Source organism: Terrapene carolina, unplaced genomic scaffold, assembly GCF_002925995.2.
Source record: "Terrapene carolina triunguis isolate 2854851 unplaced genomic scaffold, T_m_triunguis-2.0 Scaffold96, whole genome shotgun sequence".
NCBI classification, from domain to species: Eukaryota; Metazoa; Chordata; order Testudines; family Emydidae; genus Terrapene; species Terrapene triunguis.
The window spans coordinates 26497060-26516720 of NW_020664447.1; the positions used below are offsets into that span (position 1 = coordinate 26497060).

Below are 19661 nucleotides of genomic sequence, written 5' to 3' on the forward strand. Positions count from 1 at the left end.
TCAAGCAGGAGATAATAAAATCAGCAGAGCTGCAACAAGACATCACTTGATCTCGGATGTCCCTTACGACTGATGGCATTGGGAGATTCTTCCCAGGGAGAGGTTCAGTGACTTGCCCTGGATAAAGCCTAAAAGCAAGAAAGTCACATAGACACCTATCCCTTCTCGTAGGCCTGTAGCCATTCTCAGACACCACCTTTGAAGGGAAAGTGAGCTCACCACCAGAGGGGAAGAATCAATCACGCCAGCAGATCATCAGAGTCATTAATATCCAGCTGTTATTTGCTCTGCCCAACTTACTTTTCCATTTGCAGTACTGTTTAGTTTGATAGAAAAGGTGTTAATGATTTAGACTGATATGGGCCTTTAATTACATGGACCAACAGTGTTTTTTATAGACATGGAGAAAACTGAAAACATGTTGTTCCCAGGGCCGGCTCCAGGCACCAGCATTCCAAGCAGGTGCTTGGGGCCGCAATCTGCAAGGGGCGGCAGTCAGTGTGTTTTTGCCGCCCCAACCAGCTCACCGAATTGCCGCTGCGGACGGCGGGGGCAGTCCGTGTGCCGTTAGGGCGGCACACACATTTCCGCAGTGGCAGCAATTCTGCGGAAGCTTCTTTGAAGACAGAAGCTGCCGCTGAATTGCCGCCGCCGCGGAAACGCGCATTCTGCCTTAATGGCACACGGACTGCCCCCGCCGTCTGCGGCGGCAATTCGGCGCGCTGCTTGGGGCGGCAAAAACAGTAGAGCCGGCCCTGGTTGTTCCACCTTTCTTTTATGATTAAAATTTCCTCTAAAACTTTAGTGACTACTGCAGAGGTGATATATTAGCTCTCAAAGGATCCTTTGCCTTGGTTTGTGCTTTCTCTTTGGCTATCAGAAAGTGAAGAAACAACAACATTTTCATCCAAGAAGCAGGACTTTTTGGCAGATTCTGTTCCAATTGCGGGTGGGGGAACTGGCCTGGATAAACTGACAGGCCAACCAAATCTCCCCAAGTTTGAACTGGATCTTGAAAATTCTACCATTAATCTAAAAGGAAGTGAACAATTGTTTTACTCCCATTATTTGTCAGTTTTGTGTGCCTCTGTGCTTCTAGGTTCTGGCAGAGACCAGCAGCTGAAATACCAAAACATCACTAAAAAAGCTGATTTATGACATTTCCAGCCCTGTTTTGCAGACTCAAGCAGATTAGCTGGATGTGCCTGTAGCAGATCAAGGGAAGCGATTATTCCCCTCTATTCGGCACTGGTGAGGCCACACCTGGAGTATTGTGTCCAGTTTTGGTCCTCCCACTACAAAAAGGATATGGAAAAATTGGAGAGAGTCCAACGGAGGGCAACAAAAATGATTAGGGGCTCAGGCACATGATTTATGAGGAGAGGCTGAGGGAACTGGGCTTACTTAGTCTGCAGAAGAGAAGAGTGAAGGGGGATTTGATAGCTGCTTTCAACTACCTAAACGTGGGTTCCAAAGAGGATGGAGCTAGGCCATTCTCAGTGGTGGCAGATGACAGAACAAGAAGCAATGATCCCAAGTTGCAGTGGGGGAGGTCTAGGTTGGATATTAGGAAACACTATTTCACTAGGAGGGTGAAATCACTCAAGGAAAAAAAGTATAATTTTCCTTCAGTAAATGCAACATGCACAAATTGTTTGTTACAGCTGATTCAAGTGGGAAATGAATAACTTTCCCAAGGTCACAATGTGACAGCAAGTGCTTGCTGCATGCACACATGGAGGAGGGAGCAGGGACAGATATTGTAAAATAGCAGAACAATTTATCTGCCTCATCACCTCATGCATATTTGAATGGAGAGTGTGTGATTGGGAGAGCTCTCTGAAAGTTCCATTTTTCCACCCTCCCTATCCCCTCCTTCAGTAATGGTGAGTTCTGCTAGTTATTTCCACAAGGAATGAAATGTGTTAAGAAGTTTGTCTCACTCACATGAAAGGAGGGTAAGTTTGTTGGCTAGGAGGAAAATCAGAGTGGAATCAGAACTCTTGGGTTGTATTTAGTTCTTGGGGAGTTAGGAAGGGAAGTCAGGGTTTGCAATATGTAGTGTTCCCATTGTCTCCAATACCTGAAGGTTAAATTGGTAGGAGGGTTAAAATGTAATTTGGTTGTTCTCATATGCAATTTATATTGTAAACCTAGCTGTTCCTGAAACAAAACAAACATGTAAACTTCCCCTAGCTGAATGTCATAATATGAATGTCTATTGAAGTCAGGGCAAAAGAGCCAGAATGCATATTCCTGGAAAGAGGGAATGTGTGTTCAGTTCACAGCCCTGCTCCTCCACATGCTGCAGAGGACAAACACAATGGGGAGACATAGGATTCGAAATGACCACTTGAGCAGATGCAGCAACCCTCTCCACTTGCTTTGCCTGATTGAATGGCTGTGTGTGTGCATTTGTGACAACAACCAGCCATCTAACACATAGACCATGAGGTAACTTCATCTGAATAGAATGTGGCAGCTCTGAACCAATTTTTTTTATTATTTTACAGAGTCCAAAAGTGTGCCAAGCATTTTGTGATGCAAATAGAAAGACATGGTCCCTGTCCTGGAAGATTTACTATATAACCTGAATATAAATTGTGACCTAATATTTAATTAATGCAAATTGTGAAAGGATTTATATAACATAGCAAAATCCTGTCCATTACAGTTGTTCAAGATGAACTAGTGATTTTTATGTTAACCTTTGGTGCATAGAGTAAGACACATCCCAATGAGTCAGCCTCTGCCTCTGGCACTTTTTAAATAGGAATGAGGGGTTTATGGTGCATCTCCTGCTGGGGAAGGGAAAAGGTGGTGTTTTGATAAAATGAAATATAGGAAGAAAAAAAAGCTCAAAAATTACAAAAAACACTTGAAAAGAACATGGGGGCGGGGAGAGAAAATTACTCTGGGATAGCTTTAAAGTTTGTGTTTATAAGCAAAGCAAATCAATCAGTATCAGGATCGGGGACTTCATCCTGGGACACACTGACTGAAAAAGATTTGGGGTGTGTGTGGGGGGGTGGATAATCAGCTGAATGTGAGCTCTCAGTGTGATCCTGTGGCCAAAAGGGCTAATGCAATCCTAGGATGCATAAATGAGGATTCCAAGGAGAAGTAGAGAGGGTATGTTACCTCTGTATTTGGTGCAACTGCTTCTGGAATACTCTATCCAGTTCTGATATCCACAATTCAAGAAGGATGTTTCCCCCCTGTAACTTTAACTGGACAAAAATCGTCCTCTTCTATACCTCACCCTGTCAATGTTGCTCTGCATTGTTCAAGAACTGCTGTGTTACCTCAGAGGCGGCTGCAGCTCATTGATTAATGAAATGATAGAGAGAGAAACGAGTCTAGGTGGATAAATAATGGTAGTGGAGTTCTGTCAAGCTCTGCTCGCAAACCAGGCCCCACTATTTCATACACCCAAATGAGATGCCACTCACCTTAGACTGCAGATATTCCTAATATGATGGTCCTTTTTTCCTTATGTGCCATACATTTAGTGACATCAGCTAATCATTGTTTTCTTTTTTATTATAATTATAATTATTATTATTCATTATTACTTTAGTGCCCAGGACCCCCCAGTCAAGGATCAGGGACCCATTGTTCAAGATGCTCTGCAGACATTTAGCAAAGATGAGAGTTCTTGACCCAGAGAGCTCACAGTCTGACAGACAGAGTACACCAGTTGGACAAAACAACGTGGGTAAGTGTGGGTTGGGAGGCTGAGGTAACAATAAAACAAACTGAGTTTCAGTTATAGAATTAACAGTCTTGACATTTTTAATGATCATTTTTTAGACTTCAAAGTTAACAGTCCACTGAGACAAATATGGGCATTTCCTCATTCTCAGAGCTATTGTTTGGCCATTTGCAGGCACAGGCAGATACAGCCGCACTGGGTTACACTTGGTTCACAAACTGAAGATTTTCTTTGCAATCACAGGAGCTAAAGATTTGATTTTGTTTAAAAACAAAACAACTGAAAACTAGATTCTGGAGTAGAAGAAGGAAGTCTCCATAAAAGTACTGGTACCCCAGGCTGCAGCTTGCCAACTCATTTCAACCACAAGAATAAAGCACTTTGAAAGACTGAAAGACACTAGAGAATCAAAAGCTACTGCAAATGTGTACTTGCTGTGGCTGGGCTTTTAAATGAACTGGACAATTTTTTGAGTGCTAAAAACATTTGTAAAATAGTGATAAGAGTAGCCAAATCTCATGCTTCAGGGAAGGGATTAGCTCATTGACTGTGGGGTGATTAGGAGGGGTCAGGGAGGAATGTTTCATGGACAACTTTGCACAATAGGCCTGGCATATTATAATTTATTTTCCTTCCTCTGAAGCAATGAATATTTTCCACTGTTAGAGGCAGAACACCTGACTGGATGGTATCTGCTACATTACAATACCTTTGATAGTAATCATGCATCTTGCACAGATTAAGATGCTGCTTACAGTAGAAATTTTTTTAGCAAAAATATTCCCACCAGCATTAACAACACTGGGAGCCATACTATAGATAGCTCTCCAGCACTTGCAGCCATTTTCAGCACCGTGTGACTTAGGCATGCCCTGAGCAGGGCTAACCAAAGCGGCACTGAAAATGGCTGTCAGAGCATTCTACCATAGTGGCATTCTACTGCCACTGCAGCACCAGTATTAGGATCAGTAAGAATTTTTTTTAATAGCATTTCCTACTAGTCAGCATGCCCCCCCAGAAATGGACAAGCTGTTGCTGAGGTTTCAATCTCCTTTGTCTGGTCCTTCAGAAACTTGCTGAAGTTCTCCTAAATATAAGGGTGATATCCGGAATGTGACATTCCTAATGTTAAAACACCAGAAAGCAGACCTCTTTCCAAATGAATATCATAAGGCCATTTTCATGCATCTTAAAAGAAACCATATGCACAAATACTTTATTTTGTTTACTTTCTTGCTTTTGCATTGCACTCCCATGGATTTAGCCTTAATAGGAGGTTTCTGTTCTGATGTCACAAAGAAAGCAAAAGGACCCCAGAGAAGTGAACAATTCTCATTTTAAAAAATGATCCACTTTTAGTCTCTGATCCTGTGGTTGAATATGCATAGATGGATGCCTTTGCAGATGCCTCTATCTGATATCCGTCCGCACAAATCCAATCACATGTTCAGGGCCATAGTACCCAGCTCTCTCTCCCCACAAAAACTATCCTTCTCACCAATTTTCCATCTAGTTACACAAAGATTCAGTTAAGATAACTGTTTGTTGCCCAAATCACTGCAGGCAATGACATGCTAGAAAGCATGCATCTGTGATTAATGGGTAGCACACTCCTCTGGCTCTGAAGTGGAGAACAGCAAAAGTAGCTCTTTCCTATCCCTGCTCATCTCTGTCATTAAATGGATATAAGGGGCTCAATAAAGCATGAAACCGAATCCACTAAAACACCTACTGAACACAACAAAACTATTTAACCCCTTGTTGCAAGCCAGCTAATGCAAGTTGATTTCAGATTACATTAATATAATTAGGAAAATACTGACACCCTAGTATATCAAGATGTGTAAAAATAGAAAAGGTGGTCAGTTAGGACTAGGTGGGAGTTACATGCTGCCAGGGAGCAAAAAATAAAACCCAACAGGGTTTGTATTTGCATTTCTCTATCTGATATTTAGCAAGTTTATCCTGTTAACATGAAGGACCATTTAAATGAGATACAGTATATAAACAGGCTTGGCAGAATTCCTTTTTAAAAATAATTTTGACAAGATAATATTTATATTTATGTTTAAGCTTTTTTTCCAGTTTTAATCCATTTTAATTTTCACAGTTGTGGGAAATTATGTGGGGGGCAGACAATTATTTAATGACAGACATTGAGACATGGTTATAAAGCTTTAACTTTCTGAAACACAAATTATCAAACTTATGTCTAAATAAAGTAAATATCCTTAAATCAAACTCTAATAAGTTGTCAAGAAGCATTTTTCTAACTTTGCCTATATGTACATTTTTATTATTATCAATGGTAATACTTTTTCATCAGTTTGTGTGTGTACGGTGAAATTGACTAATAAGAGATACCAACATTTACCCATAACAATCTAATCCTTCCAACCCTATATATAAAGAATAAGGAAACGAGATCAACTGGAAGGATGGTGGCCTCGTATGTAGATTGTAATGTATTAACTGGTCATGGGTTCTAACATTTTGGAAGCTGGAGAATCATATTTCTTTGCCTCCTGGTTTTGTCCTCCTCCTCTTCACAGATTTTGGGTTACACATGCTGGCACAGGACTGAAGTAGAGGCTAGTGAAGAGTACTGCCAATTCCAATAGTCCAAACCTCATATTTCAGGCACCCAAAATATCACCAAATTGTCTTAAAAATCATTTATATAAATATATATGTATAATTGGAGTTCTTTTTCTTTGCCTTCTATTTCCTGATGTTTTGGGGTGCAATTAGGTCACATTGTCAATCTTTTTTCTGCAACCACAATGGCTAGAAACTTATCCTTTCCTTAAATGAAAGATGAGAGTTTCACATATTCATGTAACTTCAGGAGCTGGGGCTTTATGAAAAATACTAAATATTGCGAAGCTCGTGATAAAAATCACAAGAGTTGGCAATGCTGAGTGGAGAGTCAGCACAACACTGAAGCCACAGACACCTCAGTTTTAATCCTATTTTTGACACTAACTTTAGGCAAGTCCCTTAAACTCTGTGGGCTTCAGTTGCTCATCTTTAAAATGGGGATCACAGTAGTTATTAATCTTCACACCCTCTCAGTGAGGCATATAATTCGCTAATGGTGCAAAGAAACTGGTGTTGGCCTGTAGATGGGAAAAGGGTATAAATGCACTTTCTTGTGCTAGCTAGGCCCCATCTGCTCCAGGGTGCATTCTTCTCTAGGGAGGACATGCAGTATTCTGGCTAGCTAGCAGGGTATTCATCTAGCCCCCATCTCCAGGTTGTTGAGCATCTCCTAGGTATTTATGGATTTAGCCTCACACCACCACTATGAATTAGGGAAGAAGCATTATACCAATTTTACAGATGGGGCACACAGTGACTTGCCAAAATGTCAAGCAAGAGTCAGGAACTGGACCAGGTTTTTTTGAGTCCCTGTCCACTGCCTAAATCACCACCATCCTAAGGGTTCTACTAGGCTGAGGCAGACCAGTTTTACTTTATTGCCAGTGTAATAGAATGCTTCATAGAATTGGCATCAGTGGCAGGCTGCTGAAGTGATACACTAATCCACCAAAGCATGATATATTATATAGTTATTATTGAATAGCAATTACTGACACACACCAAATCAGTGTGGAACATATATAAGGTGAATGTTATGGTTCACACATATACGGTAGACAGGTTTGGCCAGTGAAGCCCTAGCAATTCTCCCCCTAGTTAGAATATGTCTCAGAAGCTTTGCTCAGTATTTTTACAGCACTCCTAAAAGTAAAGGTGTTTATTGAACACTGAAAGCTGGCTCTCTAATGGGCTGATCAGCCTTCTTCTATTTATATATTTCATTTACTTCAACATTGGAGCATTATAAGACTATATTCAGAGGAAATGTCAATCTCTTATTTTAAAGTAGAACAACTAGGAGAAATTATTACCCATGTTTTTTGCCTACGATCTTTCTGGTTGGGATTTTTTTTTTTATGAGGGAAAATAAACAAAAGATATTGCAACATATTTCAAACTGAAAGCTTTTAAAATGCTCTGTTCTTTTTTTTCTCTCTCTCCAGTCGCGGAAGCAGCGCAGCCCACAGATGCTGCATAGGGTATTTTGCAGCCTCATTTATTTAGAAATTAATCTTACCTTGCAAAGTAAAATCCATTTTGCTATTCCCACCAGTGATGACCTGAAAAGTCTGCATTAAATGGTATTTGGTAGACATTTTTGTAATGTAATCAAGCCTCTTTATTGACGCTTGCTGCTGAGAAATGCAGAAAGGTTCTCCCAGAAAAGCAATAAGACTAAAGAGGGGCTTGAGCAATAAAAGCTCAGATTCAGCAAAGCACTTGAGGAGGTAACTTTAAGCATATGCTTAAACCCCATTGAAATCAATGGTTTAGACAGTAGTCAGGCTCCCTTATGCCAGGCTCCCTTGTGTCATATTTCAAAACTGAGACTAATAAAATATGTTCAGAGAATATCAAATTGATGGAATAGCAGGCATAAAGTCTACAAAGTAGTTAGAATTTCCCACATTTCTTAATTCAGAAAAGATTTTGTTCCAAAGAAGCCCACAGCTATTCAAAGCCAAGATTTAGTTTTGCTTCTCTGACATGCAGAGCATCCATACTTGGAATGGAGACCTTTAAGGAAACCTCAGTTGCTGCAGAGAGGATAGTGCTTACTTCATTGGCATTCTTACCCCCCGAGTCCATAGTGAGCCAATATCCCACTGTTGTTCTGGAAATACTATTACTAGGCTGAGGCATAAAGTAGAGGTGCTGGCCACTAGTAGTCATTAAACCTCTGGGCACTTTTTTCCTGATGTCCTGGCCAGATTTTAATTTGGGTAATTCCATTCTGCCTGCCTACATTTCCCCCTATGGTTTCAGCTGAATAACATATTCATCTTTATTTCCTTTCCTGAACTCTTGTGCTGTTATCTGTTAAGAAATTACTGCATTTCAATGATGGATGAAGTGCTTCTGAATTATTTAGGACCCAATTCTGAAGTCCTCACTCAGATGAATCAATGAGTATTGTTATGATTTAATACTGGTACACACTACCATGTGTGCATGGCACTTATGTAAAGAAAGTAGGCAAAGTCTCTGCCCCAAGGAGTTTACAACCTAGGATATATGTGATATGATGGAGGAGAGATTGTATGAAGTTGGAGGATTGCAGGATCAGAGGAAGGAATAAGGTTGGTTGATATGCATACTGTGTAGTATTATTTTATATATAAATAAGTATATTGGGCACTGGAGTGAGTCTAGATACCTGGGTTCTAGTCCCAGCTCTGCCACAGAGTCATATGACCTTGGTGAGTCATTTATTCTCTTTGCCTCAATTTTGCCATGTGTAAAATGCAGATAATACCACCTGCCTTTGTAAATTGCAGTGAGATCTCTGGATGATAAGTACTACATAAGAGCTAAGTATTATAAAGATAAAATAGGTAGATAGTTTGGTATAATAGAGTGAGTCATTATTAGACATCCTTGATAAAGGGCTTGCATATGCTCTGAAAGGTCAGGTTTAAAATTTGAAGAACTCTTTGGGATACTTTGGAATGAAGGACACTAATCAAATGTTAGTCATTATCATTAAAGAAGGCAGTCCTTACTAACACAGTAAAAACCATGTGTTATAATTAGTGCTAGACAGTATTACTACTGTTCTCCATTTATACTACCAACAGTTCCCAAATTGACTGGGGTGGGAGGAAAGAGCAGAAATTGTTTGAGGACCTGCTACCAATCCCTAATTGATTGGGTACATCACACCTTAGAGACACACACTTTCCCCCTTCTTAAGGATTGGGGCCTATATTAGAACACCCTCCTCCTACCCGACCAGATTTTGATTTTGCCAAGCCAGCTCACTCTCTGGGGTAATTCTGCCTGAAGCTCTCTCATGGAATCCAGGGAAGCAGCTTCCAGCAGGGTTAATTGTTTTTTTTTTATTATTATTCTTATGGTTTTATTTCTCACCTTTGTAACAAAAAAAATCAAAAACCTCAGACTCTTCTCACAAAGTCCGTGCAGGCTGACTAGTCCCTTCCCCAAGTCTGTTCCTCACACCAGTAAGCTCGTCAACCCAAATTTCCTGGCTTTTACCTCAGAACCTTAGTAATACAATTGCTCCTGCAGCAGTCCATTGTGTGCACATCCACTGAGACCTCAGCTTTCTGGAGGATACTGCTGGCCCCTCATCCCATTTCCTGCTGCCTTCTTTTATGAGGATCAGCCAATTGAATGCCAGCTCTTTTTCCCAGGTGTAGCGGGCAGGGCTAATGTAATGAGACAGCCAGCCAGTTGCAGGGCTCTGACCCCAGAGACATGGTATCTCTTATAACTTTACACACCTGAAATATTATGGCAGGTCCTGTTAGTGTGAGCACCAGACTGTGGTGATTAAAGAGCAGGTGAACTCTGAACACAGCACCATGGACACCAGTTGGACTCTTCAATAGATATCATCATTACCAACAACATTTCTGCAACAGAATTGGGGTTATAACTGGGAAAATAATTCAAAAACACTTTCACAAGCTCTGAATCACTTTGATTTGGCCAAGTTCTCCCCCTCCCACTCTCCCCGGTCCACTGTTTTCTGTTAACAGTGGTTCAAATGGGGTTAGTTTTGCACAAATGTTGAGTTTATCATTTGAATACTCAGTTGCATGCTAACAAGGATCGACATTCATGCATGAACACGAGAATGCACTACTAATGCCAGAAGTGCTCACTCTCTTCTCAAAAATGTTTCATTCCTCCACTCAGGAACCAAAGCCACACAATGTGCCACAGGCAGCTAGTTACACACCATGAATAGAAATTCATCAATGACATAGTTGCAGCAAACATAAATCACATAGGCTAAAATAGGTTTGTATAAAATGTTCAAACCATTAAAATACGAATAAAAATGGAAGGCTGTGCATCAATGATTCCTGAATAGGACAAAGAGCTAATTTCGGATTCCTGAATAGGACAAAGAACAGAAACTGTTCACTCTGAAAAGTTGCCCAGCTCTGTCAGTTGCAGAGCGGTCCGCCACGGGGTCAGCGGGCAGGGCCGGCTCTGGCTTTTTTGACGCCCAAGGAGCCCTGGGGGGAGGGTGGCAAGCCCCGGGGGGGGCTCCGCCCCCCCCCCGGCCGCCGGGGGCAGAGCGCCGGGGGCAGGGCGGCGAGAGGGCGGCGAGCCCCAACTGGGGCTCGGCTCTCCCCCCGGCGGCCAGAGCGCAGGGCGGCGAGCCCCAGCAGGGGCTCGCCGCTCTCCCCCCGGCGGCCGGGGGGAGGGCGCGGGGGGGGGGGGCGCCCGGGCGGCGGGGGGGAGGGCGGCGAGCCCGGCTGTGGCCCCGCTCTCCCCGGCGGCCGGAGCGCCGCGCCGCCCCCCTCCAGGTGCCGCCCCAAGCACCAGCTTGGGTGCTTGGTGCCTGGAGCCGGCCCTGTCAGCGGGGAATCCTACCGAAATACGCCGACCTCATAATGGTGGGACGTACCACTCCCTTACCTTCCCTGGGTCACTTCCTACCACTTCTCTGGCAGCAGTAGTCCATATGGCATAGGGGTCTCCAGGTTCCCCAGCACCAGACTTTCCCTGGGATTCCGATAGCTGCAAGCCTCTGGTCCAGGTTTCTGGCTCTTCAGCTCCGGGATCTCCAAGCTCCTCAGCACCCAATACTCCCTGGGCTTCTGATAGCGTCAGGCCTCTGGTCCAAATTTCTGGCTCTTCAGCTCTCATAGGTAAGGGCTGTAGCGGCTCCTGGGCTGGAGCTTCTGTTGAGCGTCCTTCCTCCTTGGCAGCTAGCCCTGACTGAGCAGCTCTGCAGGCTTTTATACCTGCCTTCCAGTTGGAGTATGCCCAGCAGAGCCTTAGGGGTGGGGCTTCCTCTGCTAGGAGGGAAGCGTTAACCCGCTCGGTACCAGTGCAGTGCCGATCCGCCCCGTTACACCATCTCATTCCATTGCAGCATCTAGTCTTTGCCCTTACACAACTTCCAGGATTGCTCCCTTCAGCACATTCTCTTTTGCAGTTCTGTAAATTCTTTATAACTAATTACCTTGCATATTTGTAATTATGTAGTCAGAATTTAACTCAACACTGTAAGGGCCAGACCATAAGCTGATGTAAGTCATTGATTTCAACAGAGCTATCGAATGAACACCTGCTGACGTAGGTGTTCCTGGGTTGGAGCACCCACGGCAAAAAATTAGTGGATGCCAAGCTCCCACCACCATGCCTCCTGCCCTCCAGTGGCCATGCTGATCAACTCCTCCCTCTCCCTCCCCAGTGCCTCCCGCCTGCCACAGATCAGCTGTTCTGCGGCATGCAAGAAGTGCTGGGAGGGTGGGGTAGGGAAGAGTGGGGACAGTGTGCACTTTGGGTAAGGGGCGAAGATGCAGGACAGGGGCAGAGCAGAGGCGGGAAGAGGCAGGGCAGAGGTGGGACATTGGGGGGAAAGGGGTGGAGTGGGGGTGGGGCCTGGGGCTGAGCACCCCCCAGGATAATTGGAAAACAGCATCTGTGCCTGCTGAGGATCTGATCCTCAGCTGTGGTTCTACCACCAGAACCACAGAGAGAGACCGTATTGCTCTGTGACATGACGTCTCTGCCTACCCCGGCCCAAATTGCATTGCATTGACATTTTCTGTAGCCACATTGCATTGCAAATCCATGTCTGATTATCTCCATTATCATACCTTGATCTCACTTTCAGTTTTCCTGCTTCTCAGTTTTTTTCCCTCCTACTGAAGTATATGTTTTGCATTACTCAGCTTTCTTGTTATGGACATATAATTAAAATGGAAGACCAATGAATTCCAGAGCATATGTACCAACAAATGCTACTGTTGCTGATCGTGTGGTCTCCAAAAGCTTTGGTGGTGCGATAAGATTGCCAGTGATGGACATAAACTGACTATGTAGCCAGACTGCCTGTAACTCCTTGCCAGAGATAGATCTAAATTGCGTTTGATCTGCAAGGGTCATATGTCACTTTCAATTTGCCATGATGATGATGGAGGAGGAGGCTGTTTGTACATACCTATGCATGTCTAAGGTACTTTTAAGTCCCCTAAACCATACTATCTAGAGACTAAGAATCCACTAGCTGTATTTTCCTTAGTTAAATCCAATCGATCCAGGTTTCTTTATATTATTTCTTTTTCCTCACTGATGTTCACAACTTCTCACAATTTATCATCATCAGTGAATTTCATTAATACACACTTAACTTCCCTCCTTCAGATTATTAATGAAGCTATTTAATAAGACCAGGCCTAATACCCTGTGGTACCCCCTTCTTAACAACATGAATGTATTTGCTCAATACTTGGACTCTACCTTGCACTGTTCTTTTTTTAATGACATACCATATGCACTCTATTAGATTTGCTGTTCTTTTGTTGTGCAGCAAGCAATCCAATTTGGTGCTGTATATTTTGATTTGTGTTAACATTCCCATGCACTAATCTTACTAATATCCTTTACATTTATTTGTGTCATAAATCATATTCTTTCCAATCTTGACTTGCTACTTGCTTTCTGCTACAAATATTTATGTTGCACTTTTTTCCTACGCAAGTGGAAATTTATTTTGGAATGACATTATTGCTGGTTTAGCAAACATTTTATATTCTTCAATGTTCTGTAAACTTTTATTTTTTTATGATAGACCCATTATGACAAGTGTTATAAGCATTTACTATAGAGTATCTCATTTATTCAGCTATGCTTAGTTTCATTTTTACTATACACACAATACTCTAAAACTGTACCACTCTATAGGCTCCAAGAAGGTATGTAAAAATATATAATATCTATAAGAATGATCACCAATGGACAGTGATACTTTGCCTGTATGTAGCATCTTTAGTCCAAAGATTCCAAAGTGTTTTACAAACTCTGATTAATTCTCAAAACATGCTGTTGGGTAAAGCATTGTTAGCCACATTTTACAGATGGGAAAACAAAAGCCCAGAGAGATTTATTGACATGGCCAAGGTCTCATAGTGAGTCAATGGTAAATGCAGGAACAAAATCTGGAAATCCTGATGCCCAGTCACCTGCTATAACTACTTGATCACAATGCCTCCCTACTCATTTTGCTTATTCTGTTATAGCTGTACATCCATCCAACTAAACCTTTCACCCGTAGATGACATAATTCAGTATTTAATGCTAATGTCCCTAAATAACATGAGGAAAAATGAGTAATAGTATATATGTAAGTATTTATTTTGTGTAGTTGGTGTTTCAATTTTTCCAGTAGTGACATTAATTACTAGTATTTGCCTGTGAAAGCTAAGAATTCATGTCAGCTACAGGGACATTCTATATATTATACACATGATAAAGGGAAGCATGTTAAGTCCCTCATCTTGAAATGTCCTTTAAATGGTCATAATGTGCTTGAGAAATATAGATAGCAGTATGACTACTAATATAGAAAGACCATTTGGGTCTCCCAATGGAAACTCCATTTTTGAAGATATTTAAAATCAGACTGGACAAAACAATGGGGGCTACACCATAGGCAACAGTCCTGTAGTGGCAGAGGAAAATGGATCAGATTACCCAAGAGATGTTTTCCACTTCTACTTTCTATGCTGTAGTCTGGCCCCTTGCATTGTTCAAGTCTTCTCCCTATACTGTTTCTGAGAGTGAGTGCACTCTGGGGCAGGGACTCTCGCTTATGGATACTTGCCTTTATTCAGAACCAAACCCAATCCATTTTCTCAGCCATAGAAATGGGACAAAATTAGAACCTTTCATCCAAAGCCATGAGCATTGACAATTGCCGGGGGGGGGGGGGGCGGAGAAGTAAGATTGGATCTGCAAAACCAAAAACTGACTGAAGAGCTTTCCCCAAACACAAAACCTAAATTCCGTCCCTTCCACGCCGTATCTAGAGCAGAATAGAGGGGAGGAAAAGATGCATAAATGGTCAAGTTACAGCAGGGCCTTCCAGATGACCAATGACTTTGGATAAGAGGATAAATTTGTTTACTACTCTTGGGAACTGACAAGGCTGAGATATTTTGGCTCGTTTTTTGTATCAATTAGCTTTCCCTTCTCAAAATAGAATATAATCTGAAGTTATTGCAATTTTTTTAAGGATGGCTCTCTTGATGTAATGTTTGTTTTTGCAAGTCCAATTTCACAGCTGAATGGGATCTCTGGATGCCTAGCCATCTGAGAGGGGCTCCAGAAATATCCTGCAAACTGAGCGGCAGCTGGGAAAACAGTTTTTGGCAGCTCTGCCTTTCTAATTACTGCAAGAAGAACCCAGCATTGTGTCTCCTCCCTAAGCAGCTGTACTTCCATTTACAAAGGAGGAAATCCAATCAGGTGTCACTGGTAGCTCTCTCTCTCTCTCTCTCTTTTCACTCGTGTTTAACCCTTTCTTGTTTTATTTCTTTTTATATTTTTAAACCAAACTTTCCCACTTTTTCCATGGACTGGCTGCCAAGAAATTTCCCTGTGATAGGATTACTCAGGCATAAACAACTGCCAGGTACTTTCCCTGAGCATGATGGGATTTTTAGGGAACTGCTGTGATGTTCCATCAAGATTTTGGATTCATGGGGCAGGCTGGGCTGCTCAAGCTGTAAAGTCACAAATTTGAATGAGAAGACATGAGGGAAACATGACAAGAATGGAAATTGGAGAGTACTAAAATTCAGAAGAATCTGTTCCACTAGTACCAACCATCAAGCTTTCCAATTTCTCATTTAATAAATTAATGCACATATGGAAGGGACCAGAGGACTTGGGTCCAGCATAAGCATCTAGCTGATAACTGTCTTTTCTAGTTCAGAAACTCACCAGGGTTTATGTTATCTCATATTGGTTTGCTTTAAATATGTTATGCTCACAATACCACCCAGGAAAATCAGGAAAAATAAACCGCATATTGTCAGGCATTAGCTAGTGTGCACAATTTCCCTCTATTGGATGAAATCAGGACTGCTCTTCTGTGTGCCATAGGCTCTGTGTTGTTAACCATTAATGAAGATTCACCTTCAGATCAGACAGAACAAGGGTCCTGTTCTTATGAAGAACGGCTGTCTGAGTTTCATCTTATTTCAGTGAAGTTGTGAGGTGTGCTGTGCAGCACGACAACCAGGAAGTCCAGGACAGCCACAAACTTCTTAGAATATACGTTACATAGCGCATGTAAACTGGTGATATATACATGCTTGGTGTCTACTTTTAGTCAGTCAGCTCTGTACAGATGTGCACATGCCAAGATTCTAAATCAGTGCATATTACATATGGAAATGACTCTAGCAGACTTGTTTATATAAATAGTCACATAAATCTGACATTAACATTAGTTTGCTCAACACCACTTTCCTCTCTGAAAGAGTGATGATTTATAGCTCAGTGTAATCTCAACAAGCGTTATTAGCTTGCAAAAAGGCAGCTGTCAGCACATCAACCCAGTCCTCGGAAAAGCTTGTTTCTGCCAGAAAAGTGGCTCAAACTGACCAGGAAAACATGTGATGGGAAGTCAGCTCTTGACCACTGCTATATAACAATAGTGGGCCACTTAACCCTTGAGTGACCAGACAATATTTAAACCATGTATCCTCTATCCACTATGTATCCTCTCTTCTTTCTCCTACTGGTCTCATTGCTACAGGCTTTTAAGGTGGAGTGGGGAAAACATGAGACATGGAGAAGTGAAATAACTTGCCCAAGATCAGTCAGTAGGTCAGTGTAGGGTTACCATCTTTGAAATGAAAAAACCCTACACAAGACAAGCCCACTCCAACCCCAACTCCCAACCACAAGACAACTCTGCAACCCCCACCCCTTTCAACAGCCATTTATAGTATATAGAGAATTAACACACATAGATAAGATTAATAACATCATTTTCTTACCTTGGTTGTGTTTATCCAAGCTGTCTTGTTTGTGTCTGTCTTGATTCCCCTTCCTCACCCCCCCCCCACACACACTGCATTGATTCTATATTTTTAACTATATACTTGAATGTGAATGTTTTGGAACTTTATACATATTAAGAAAATCCATGGAGTCTATTTCTTGAATTTGTATTTGCCATTTCCAGCAATTTCTTATGTTTAATGACAATATCATAGCATCTTTAGCTGGACACAGAAACTTATAAACATTAGCTTATCCCAGTGTATTGTAATAATAGTGCAAACATATAGACCAGGGGTCTCAAACTCAAATGACCACAAGGGCCACATGAGGACTAGTACATTGGCCAAGGGCCGCATTACTGACACCTCCCCCCGCCACCCTTGGCCCCGCCCCCACTCCACCCCTTCCATGAGGCCCTGCCCCCATTCCAACCCCTTCCCTGAAATCCCCACCCCAACTCTGCCCCCTTCCTGCCCCCAGGGAGGGCAGAAGGGGTGTGGGGTGTGGGGCTCAGGGCAGGGAGTTGGGGTGTGGGGTGCAGGAGAGGTGTGGGGTACAGCAGGGGGTTGGGCTGCAGGAGGGGTGCAGGGTACAGCAGGGGATTGGGCTGCAGGAGGCACTCGGGGGGCGGGCTCCGGCCTGACATGCACCGGGGGCAGGGCAGGCCGCCTGCCTGCCTGTCTTCGCACTGCTCCGGGAAGTGGCCGGAACCTGGGGGAGGTGGGGCACAGGGGTCTGTGTGTTGCTGTTGCTTCAGGCACCACCCCCAGCAACTCCCATTGGCTGGGAACGGGGAACAGCGGCCAATGGGAGCTGCTGGGTGCGCTGCCTGAAGCAAGAGCAACACACAGAGCCCTGTGCCCCCCCCTTCCCCACGTTCCGGCTGCTTCCTGGAGCGGCAGGGGGCAGGGCAGGCAGGGAGCCTGCCCTTCCCCTGGTGCGCGTCGGGCTGGAGCCGCTCTAGGTAAACGCTGGGGGGGGGGCGCGAGGAGCTTGTGGGCCGCAGAAAACAGCCCCGCAGGCGGCCCCCGGGCCGCGTGTTTCAGACCCCTGATACAGCCCCACCCACCCCCCCCCCCCCCCCCCCCCAGCAGATTAAATTATTTTTCTGGAAACTGGCAAATCCACCAAAAAACTGTCCAGGTCAGTCAAATACCAGCCAGGTGATAGCCCTAGGTTGGTGGCAGTGTCAGGAATTGACTGTAGAGCTAGGCCTACTGCCTTCCAGTTTAGTACCATATCCACTGGACCACACTGCTTTCTTTTACAACAGAATGGATCTGCCACATGGACAGAATACATAGAGAGTTCATGTGGCAGATTGCTTAGTTGTCTGTGTGACTGTGGGGTTTGAAGAGCAGCTATTCTCTAGTTTGTCTAGAGCAATGACCACCCTGAAAATCAGAGTCCAGATTTACCTAGGTCTGTATAGGCTCCTACCACTGCAGCATTCAAGCACCTCACAACTATCAATTAATTTATCCTCATAATAGATCTGTGAGAATGGGACAGTATTGCAGCTGAGAGGAAAATAAGTATTTTCCAGAAAAAAAAGTGGATTTTTTCAAGAAAAAGCTGAAATCCAATAATTACTATTCTTTAGTTTTAAATACACATTCTGTTTTTAAGAATTACCACCCCTCCAGTTTTGGATTTTCATCTAAAAATGGAAAATTTTCCATGAAAATGGATTTTTGCATGATTTTTTTTTTCATTTTGGACAACAAGGAATTTTTCATTGAAAATTAGTGTCAACACAACATTTTCAAGGAGCTTTGGTCAGCATATTATCCCCATTTTGAGGACATGGAACAAATGCATACTGAAATCAAATGACTTGCCCAAGGTTAGTGTCAATACTACTAATTGAACTCAGACTACCTGAGCCCACATGTAGTTACCTAGACCTTATGCTGGTCATCACAAGAGTGAATTTCATATAGTTAATACTGTAGGAAAACAAACTCTTATTTTTTCTTCCTTCCTTCAGATAAATTGCCAGCTGGAATCACCAAAAGACAGATCTATATTTTTTCCCCCAGAGAAATGTATTTCCTAACAAAATGCATCATGAGAACTGCAGGGAAGCATGTTCTGAGTAATTGGAACTGAAGACAACTGGTACTGTAGCATAAACAGGGTTTTGCTGTATGAGAACCCATTAGGAAATGATCCCACTCTAATATTAATTTCAATTCATAAAGCACTAGTTGACGTCCACAAGATTATGCACCGCGCCTTGGTTGTTAAAATATAATACAAAGTAATGTATTTGCAAAGGACAGTCTGACAAGACAGCACAACATGATTATTGTTGTTTATTGGGCCACAAACCCCATCCCAGCCCTTAAGAAGCAAGATTTAATATTGTGCTATAATTTCTTCAAACTCCTGCCTTGATGGATTTTCAAATTACGGCAACATGCTTTTGATCCTTAAGGATAGTGTAAAGAATAAATATTCTGTTGCTCATCTGGTAAATGTGTACCACCAATCTCTACTCAAACTCAGTATTTATAATTCGATCCTACATCGCTGAAATCAATGGGAGCTTTTCCATTGTCTCAGGACTGGCCCTCAATTTGCAGCTTGGGAAATATGAGGAATAAGCTGGGAGCTGTTCACCTGCACTAAGAACATATCAAAGTTAAGTATTAAAGAAGCTAATTGGGATTGTATTCTGGTTTAGTGCTAGCTCTTAAGAAGATATATAAAGGATGGTATGGTATATTATAAAGGTTGTATCTACATGAGTTTTGGACTTCAGTGGTGATGTAATACTTTCCCGATAGATCCTTCATACTACTGCTCCCACACACTGAAATGCAGTCACTTGTGTAGTGGACTTAGGCATCCATTTATGCAAAACTATGCTTCTCAACAGACTACAGGTGAGGGTTAGGTTTTCTCCTAGTTACTTTTTTTTTTTTTTTTTAATCAATTTTACCAACAAGCATCAGGAAAAGAGAAATAATTCACCATCAGAGATCAGTGCAAGATATGATCTAACATGTATTTCTCGCTCAGTCCCAGTGAGTATTATTGTTAAGGTCCTACCAAA

General features: G+C 42.6%; 1 long non-coding RNA gene across 3 annotated transcripts in view; it reads left to right on the top strand.

The window, feature by feature from the left end:
- Positions 1-1794: 1794 nt before the first annotated feature.
- Positions 1795-19661, top strand: part of LOC112113511 — a 33883-nt gene continuing 16016 nt past the window's right edge. For 2 of the 3 annotated variants that reach the window (XR_003899809.1, XR_002908688.2), the window contains exons 1-2: positions 1795-1886; positions 3581-3718. This is a non-coding gene — a long non-coding RNA (uncharacterized LOC112113511). Of the gene's footprint in view, positions 1887-3580; positions 3719-18590; positions 19649-19661 lie in introns of those variants that run through there. The other variant, XR_002908689.2, reaches the window with a different exon arrangement.